Raw genomic sequence first — 7,103 nt, 5'->3', positions numbered from 1 at the left:
AGAGAGTTCATATACAGCGTGGGGGGAAAGTGGGCTTACAGTTACACCTATGGAAAACAATACAATAATTAATAACTCATAATACAAGAATAAACTCCGTGTTTCACATACAACTGTAGGCCTACTTTCGCCTCATTCTGTATTTAAGCGCTAATCTCTCTCTCTTTTTTGTCCATGGAGGCATTTTATCTGCACATATGTATTACATGCCTAGGAAAAGAATCCCAGGACTTTTCCTCCTGGGTTTTTGCCTTGCTTCTTCATGGTCCGTGATGCCCGCTGTGGTGGTCCGTACAACGAGACCAAACTGACGGGACAGAAGCCGGTGGTTCTGCCATTTTTCTAGATCTCTGAGTTGCACATCCACGCTGTTCAACCTGCCCCTAAAGTTCACAACCATTTTCTCAGCTCTGGGGTCATCAATAATTTCAAATTAGCCAATGTAACCATGCTTCATCAACAATTAGAAATTGGACAATGGCTTCTGAGCATGGCCTGATGAGAACCTGGCATTTGCCTCTCTTTTCGGCATCGTCGATACTCCTGAGAGCATCAGCCAGGACATTCGTGTGCACCATTATGGAGGCAGATGGCAGAAAGGGCAAGCCCTGATTTCAGTGTGATGATGTTTGGAGGTGTTTGGGAGCTGAGCAAGTTTAGGTTAGGCATGAGGGTGGGGCCCTCCTGGTGGGATTAATGACCTTTTAAAAGAGGAAGACAGCAGCTGTCTGCAAACCCGGAAGTGAGCTCCTACCAGACACAAATCTGAGGGCACTTTGATCCTGGACTTCCCAGCCTCCAGAAATGTAAGGAATAAATGTTTGTTGCTTAAGCCACCCAGCCTATGGTACTTAGTTACAGCAGCCCGAACTAAGATATCCCCCAAACTCAGTTCATTGGCAAATAATTATTTTGCAGAATGACCAGTCAACTGTACTAGCAGTCAGAGGGTGGGCTAAAAACTACCCTCCAGAGTATACGCCTGACCTGGGTTCCAGGAGAAAATGGTAAGAAAAACTTGAGTTTCTACTATGTTCTACCTAACACAGCATCAGGGGCTTTTGAGTGTGTCATTATTTCATTTAAATGTCAGAATACTTACCAGTAGGTTCCTCTAGAGATTTTATACATAAAGCCTGTGAGGCTCAGCAAGGGTAAGAAACACATCGAAGCTCGCCCAGTTGGTAACTGATACAGCCAGGTTTCAACCCAGCTCCTTCTGGCTTAATGCACCACTTCTGTTCTCTACAGCTGTGCCCGGGAAGGCTCTGCTAGAGAAAGTCTTTGGGTCTCAGACTGTTGAATTCACCTTGAACCCTTAGAAACATTTCACACCAGCTGCAATCGCAGTTCCTAAAGAGAGTATCCATAGTTCCTTCTTGCATCAGCGTCTTCTTCCAGATGACTGAGACAGAGTTGCTGGCGGTAAGACCAGATTGACCTATGTCAACCCGATGGCTGGATTCGGACACGCTGGGGAAAAGTGCATAGCAGACAAAAACCACAGTTACACCGCACACAGTAATATTTCCTCTTCGGAAACCCTCAGGTTTTGTGATCAAATATTTACCATAGGTCCAAAAGAAAATAAGAATGACCATTTTTCCTTGTTTTTAAGATAGAGTTTGGATAACCTGAAATCAGGATGCATCTTACAATCCATGTAAGATTTTAACATGGCATTCTCTTCTTCCTCCCCGCCCCAAGTGAGCTTTGAGATTTGACCATCAAGTCAGGAGGCATCAAAACGGCAGTTAAAACTGTTGTGTGTCTGAACATCAATGGCACCTTAGAAAGTAGAAATATGAAGTAATGAGAAGGAGTCTGACCAGAAAACACTCATTTGTGTTTATATCCCCAATACCTAGTATGCAAGAGCAATGATTTCAATATGTTTGTTAAAAGGACACATACATCAATAAAATAGACATGATTTTTTTATTAGGAAAAATTTCAAGCATACACCAAAGTACAGAGTGCATTTACAACGAACTCCCGCACCAGCTTCAGTGTCTTCAACTCTTGGTCTACCCCTGTCTGTTTCTTCCCTCATACCGTCCCAGCCCCAGATCATATCGAAGCCAATCCTGGGTGCCAGGGCATTCCACTGATACATGTTTCAGTGTATATCTGTAAAAAAAGATTATATTTTTAAAAAACAATAATGACACCTTATCACATCTCCTTAAAATTAATACCAATAAGTCCTTAATATTATCCAATAGTCATTTAGTATTTGTACATTTTCCTGATTATCCTATAGTCTCTCTCTTAATCTCTCTCTCTCTGCCTCACGATGCGAATAAGGTCCCTACTCTCTCTCTCTGACTGTTATGTTGTGGAAGGAACCAGGTCTCTTTGGCAGACTTTCCTGTGGTTTGGCTCCTGCGATGGCCTCCCCATGGCATTGTTCTTTAATACGACTCCTGTTCTCCTCTACTTCCTGTGAAGTGGTACTTAGAGCTGGAGGTTTTTCTGCAAACTCGGTTTGGATTTTTTTTTTTTACTTCCATCAGGAGGTATACAATGTCTGGTTTTTTCTGTCTTTGAATGTTAATAGATATTGATGCTGACTGCTTAGTCAGCACTTTTGAAACAACTTCGTCATTTACCGAAACTGCCAAAACATACATAAAAAATAATAAATCAAGTATGTTGGATATGGAAACTGTTCAGTCATGGGTTCTTTTGATTACAAGAAAGGGTGATTCCCCTGGACTTCCCCAAATAACAGGAGGCTTAGACATAGTCATCTGCAGTGAGATGAGAGTTGCGTACTCAGGCAACTTAACCTTGACAAAACAGCATTATACACGTTTGTGTTTCAGTTAAAAAAAGGGGAGTGGGGTGGGGACTGTCAGAATGGCTATAACACAATCGTTACTTATAGTTTTATGTTTTCAGCTAGAATCCTTAAATGTACACATACTTGTGTAGCCTGTGAGTCTCTCCAGCTCTTGCTCAAGAGTCGTGTCTTGGGCCATCACCTGCATGGCCCTTCTTACACATTTCCATTACTTTTAGCAGAATGAAGGGCTGTGACGCTTAGGCAGCAGGACTTTCCCACTTCCGCCCACACCACCGACTTCTGTATTGGTCGTGAGCATCTGCACATGGCTTCTAGTCGATCAGTCCTGTCAGGTCCCATCTATCTATTCATGCTGTCTACACACATAGTAACAAAGGACATAAGGATGTCACAGGCATTCAGGGAAAGAGCCCCAGCTGGGTCCCAGACAGGCGCAAGGGCCAGAGTAGCCAGTATTAGTGTGCCCCCATGTGTTTTTGGCTTTGTCCACTTCTCTTCCAGTATGGACTAGCTTCATTATGCTTTACTCTGCCTACCTCTGTGGGTGAGTCAGACATTAGATGCTCAGTACATAGAGCCAGAGCTTGCAAACATTTTCGGCCCCCACTTCATAAGCTTTTATTATAACCAAGTACACACAGACATGCAGATGTGTAGGCGAGCCTGTATGCCGTGACAGATACACAGATATAGGCGCACACGTCATCATTCAAACTGAAGTTTCACACACTACCAGCCCTGCTTTCTGTGATATATTCTGACCTCTTCTTTTCTATTCTGTTTTCCTGTAAAAAATAAAAATGCTGGTTGTGACCCACTGAATTTATTTCAAAACCCATTGGCGGGTCATAACTTTCATCTTGAAAACCATATCCTACAGCGAAGGCAGAGATTGAAGAGCATCAAAGTAAAGCTCTGGGGAGCTAGACCAATTCCAAATGCAAGAATTAAAACTCTTAGGAGACTGGCCTATCATTACACCGGGAATTAGATCAGAAAGAGAAGCATGTTTATAGTTGCCACATAATAGGCCTTTCGATTTCAACCTTAGGTCTAGCTCTTTGGTTTCATTTGTGATCAGGTTAATCTGGGGAGTAAATCCATCAGGACAGAGAAGCCCACCAGCCCCTGGAGGCCATTTGGGAGCCCTCCCTCTCCTATTGTTTTTGTGATGGATCTGTACTTCTAAACAATAATCATCCGTCACATGAACCCAATTCTATTCTTCTAGCTCGAAAGGCACACTGTGCTCTCTGGAGCTACAAAGGGGAGAAATATGCACTTTGCCACTCCTGCGTGATGAATTCTTCCACCTCTGCATAAAGCCCTGCTTGCAGGACCTGTCATCTTGGCGTTTTGAATGTCCCAGCAATAACAGGAAAACTGGGAAAAGAGCAACAGTACTGCTGCAGCCAACTCAGACTGCCTTACATTTTTCACCTCTTTTCTTGCAAAGAGCTCCCAGCTCTAGGGGGCAAAAATGATAAGAGGAAAGAAAAACCCACACAGTATCAGTAAAGTTTACCCTTGAGATTAAGTCTCTTTCTCAGACAGTGTTTTCACAACATAATTTTTTATGCATTCTGCTTAGATTTTAAGATATCTGGGCAGAGATCAAATTTATCTTCAGCTTTTATTCAGCACCACCTCCTTGCACACACACACAAACATGTAGAAAGTGACATAGAAAAGAGTTAATCTCCCACTTGCTGGGAGCAAGAAGCTCTTTCCAGAATATGATCAATTTAGAGGCGTTAGTGTATGAGTTCAATAATATTTTTGGTAACTAGGAAGGAAGAAATAACCCATGAGTCATGAAAAACCTGCAAATATTATTCTGATGTTTGTTTATCTTGAACTAAATTTGTAGGGAAATAAAATCACTCTGGCAGCTAAAACTGCACACTCACATTCTTTTGTATGAATTAATTATACTTAACTGCTCCGTAATGTCCTGATTAATTATTTCCTGTTCCAGTCGGTTGATTGTGCATTTTTTATATGAAACCTGCATCATGATGAGAATCTTAGACTCATTTCTCATCTTGCTTGAGGTCCCTATAGAGCTGATCTGAACGACTAGGTTCAAAGAAAGCCTGCATCTTCATCGGCGCCCTAGGAGGGCTGTGCATGAGCACGGGCAGTGATGATGCAACTGTATTTTGGGCCCAGGGTGTGCAATCACCATGCACGTGTACACAGCAAGGAGCTGAGGAGTTTACTGTGGCGCTGCTTGTGAGAAGCATGACTCTCACCCTGCGCAAAAGCTGGGGACCTTGTCTCCCACCAACAGGCTCTCTGATGTGTCTGCGGTAATGGGGTTCCAGAGAGCAGGGTGGACATTGCCAGGTAGGAGAAATGGAGTGTATCAGTTTCTCACTGCTGCTGTAACATAGCACCACAAATTTAATGGTTTTAAACAACACAAATGTATTAGCTTCTAGTTTTATGTGCCAGAAGTCTTAAAATCAAGATGCTAGCACGGCTGTGTTTCTTCTCAGGGCTATAGGGAACAATCGCTTTCCTTGCCTTTTCCAGCTTCTTGAGGCTACACATTCCTTGGCTTATGTCTCCTTCTTCCAACTTCAAAATCAACAGAATAACATCTTTATTTTTTTTAATTTTTATTGTTATTCAATTACAGTTGTCTGCCTTTTCTACCCATCCCTCCACCCCACCCCAGCTGAACCCACGTCCCTCCCCCACCCCCACCATCCCCCCCGATTTTGTCCATGTGTCCTTTATAATAGTTCCTGCAATCCCCTCTCCCCACTGTCCCCACCCCACTCCCCCCTGGCCACTGCTAGACTGTTCCCAACCTCAATGTCTCTGGTTGTATTTTGTTTGCTTTTTTCTTCTATTGATTATGTTCCAGTGAAGGGTGAGATCATATGGTATTTGTCCCTCACCGCCTGGCTTATTTCACTTAGCATAATGCTCTCCAGTTCCATCCATGCTGTTGCAAAGGGTATAAGCTCCTTCTTTCTCTCTGCTGCGTAGAATTCCATTGTGTAAATATACCATAGTTTTTGGATCCACTCGTTTGCTGATGGGCACTTAGGCTGCTTCCAGTACTTGGCTATTGTAAATTGTGCTGCTATGAACATTGGGGTGCACAGGTTCTTTTGGATTGGTGTTTCAGGGTTCTTAGGGTATAATCCCAGCAGTGGAGTTGCTGGGTCAAAGGGCAGTTCCATTTTTAGTTTTCTGAGGAAATTCCATATTGTTTTCCACAGTGGCCTCACCAGTCTGCATTCCCACCAACAGTGCACTAGGGTTCCCTTTTCTCCGCATCCTCTCCAACACTTGTTTGTGGATTTGTTTATGTTGGCCACTCTGACTGGTGTGAGATGGTACCTCATTGTGGTTTTAATTTGCATCTCTCTGATGGCTAGTGATGCTGAGCATCTTTTCATATGTCTCTGGGCCCTCTGTATGTCTTCCTTGGAGAGGTGTCTGTTCAAGTCCTTTGCCCATTTTTTAATTGGGTTGTTTGTCTTCCTGGAGTGGAGTCGTGTGAGTTCTTTATATATTTTGGAGATCTTTCTAATTTGGATGCCTTTTATTGCTTTTTCTTGTCTGATTGCTGTGGCTAGGACTTCCAATACTATGTTGAATAGGAGTGGTGAGAGAGAGCATCCTTGTCTTGTTCCTGATCTTAGTGGGAAAGCTCTAAGTTTTTGTCCATTGAGTATGATGTTGGCTGTAGGTCTCTCATATATGGCCTTTATTATGTTGAGGAATGCTCCCTCTACTCCCACTTTGCTGAGTGTTTTTATCAGAAATGGGTGCTGTACCTTATCAAATGCTTTTTCTGCATCTATTGATATGATCATGTGATTTTTGTCTTTGCTGTTGTTGATGTGATGTATTATGTTTATTGATTTGCGAATATTGTACCATCCTTGCATCCCTGGGATGAATCCCACTTGGTCATGGTGTATGATCTTTTTAATGTATTGCTGGATGCGGTTTGCCAATATTTTGTTGAGAATTTTGGCGTCTATGTTCATCAGCAGAATAACATCTTTAAATTTCTCTCTCTGACCTCTTGCTTCTGTCATCGCATCTCTTTCTCTCACTTTCCAGTCTCCCTATTTTTCTGATAAAGACCTTTGTGATACATTGGGTTCAGATAATCCACAACAATCTCCCTATTTCAAAATCCTTAACCGTGTAAGTCTGTGGAAGGTACCTATTCACAGGTTCTAGGGAACAGGGAGTGGACACCATTCAGGGGGAGGTACTACTCTGCCTTCCACACCAAGAATCCAGACTGAGAAGGAGCCAGTGT

General features: G+C 42.9%; 1 pseudogene; it reads right to left on the bottom strand.

Annotated features, from left to right (window-relative positions):
* Window positions 1-210: 210 nt before the first annotated feature.
* LOC128780302 (small ribosomal subunit protein uS8-like) lies at window positions 211-578 on the bottom strand (annotated as a pseudogene).
* Between the last annotated feature and the right edge of the window lie 6,525 nt (window positions 579-7,103).

The sequence above is a fragment of the Desmodus rotundus genome, chromosome 2, assembly GCF_022682495.2.
Source record: "Desmodus rotundus isolate HL8 chromosome 2, HLdesRot8A.1, whole genome shotgun sequence".
In the NCBI taxonomy this organism is placed as follows: Eukaryota; Metazoa; Chordata; class Mammalia; order Chiroptera; family Phyllostomidae; genus Desmodus; species Desmodus rotundus.
The sequence above is the reverse complement of the archived record's forward strand: the minus strand, read 5'-3'. Positions and strand labels throughout refer to the sequence as shown.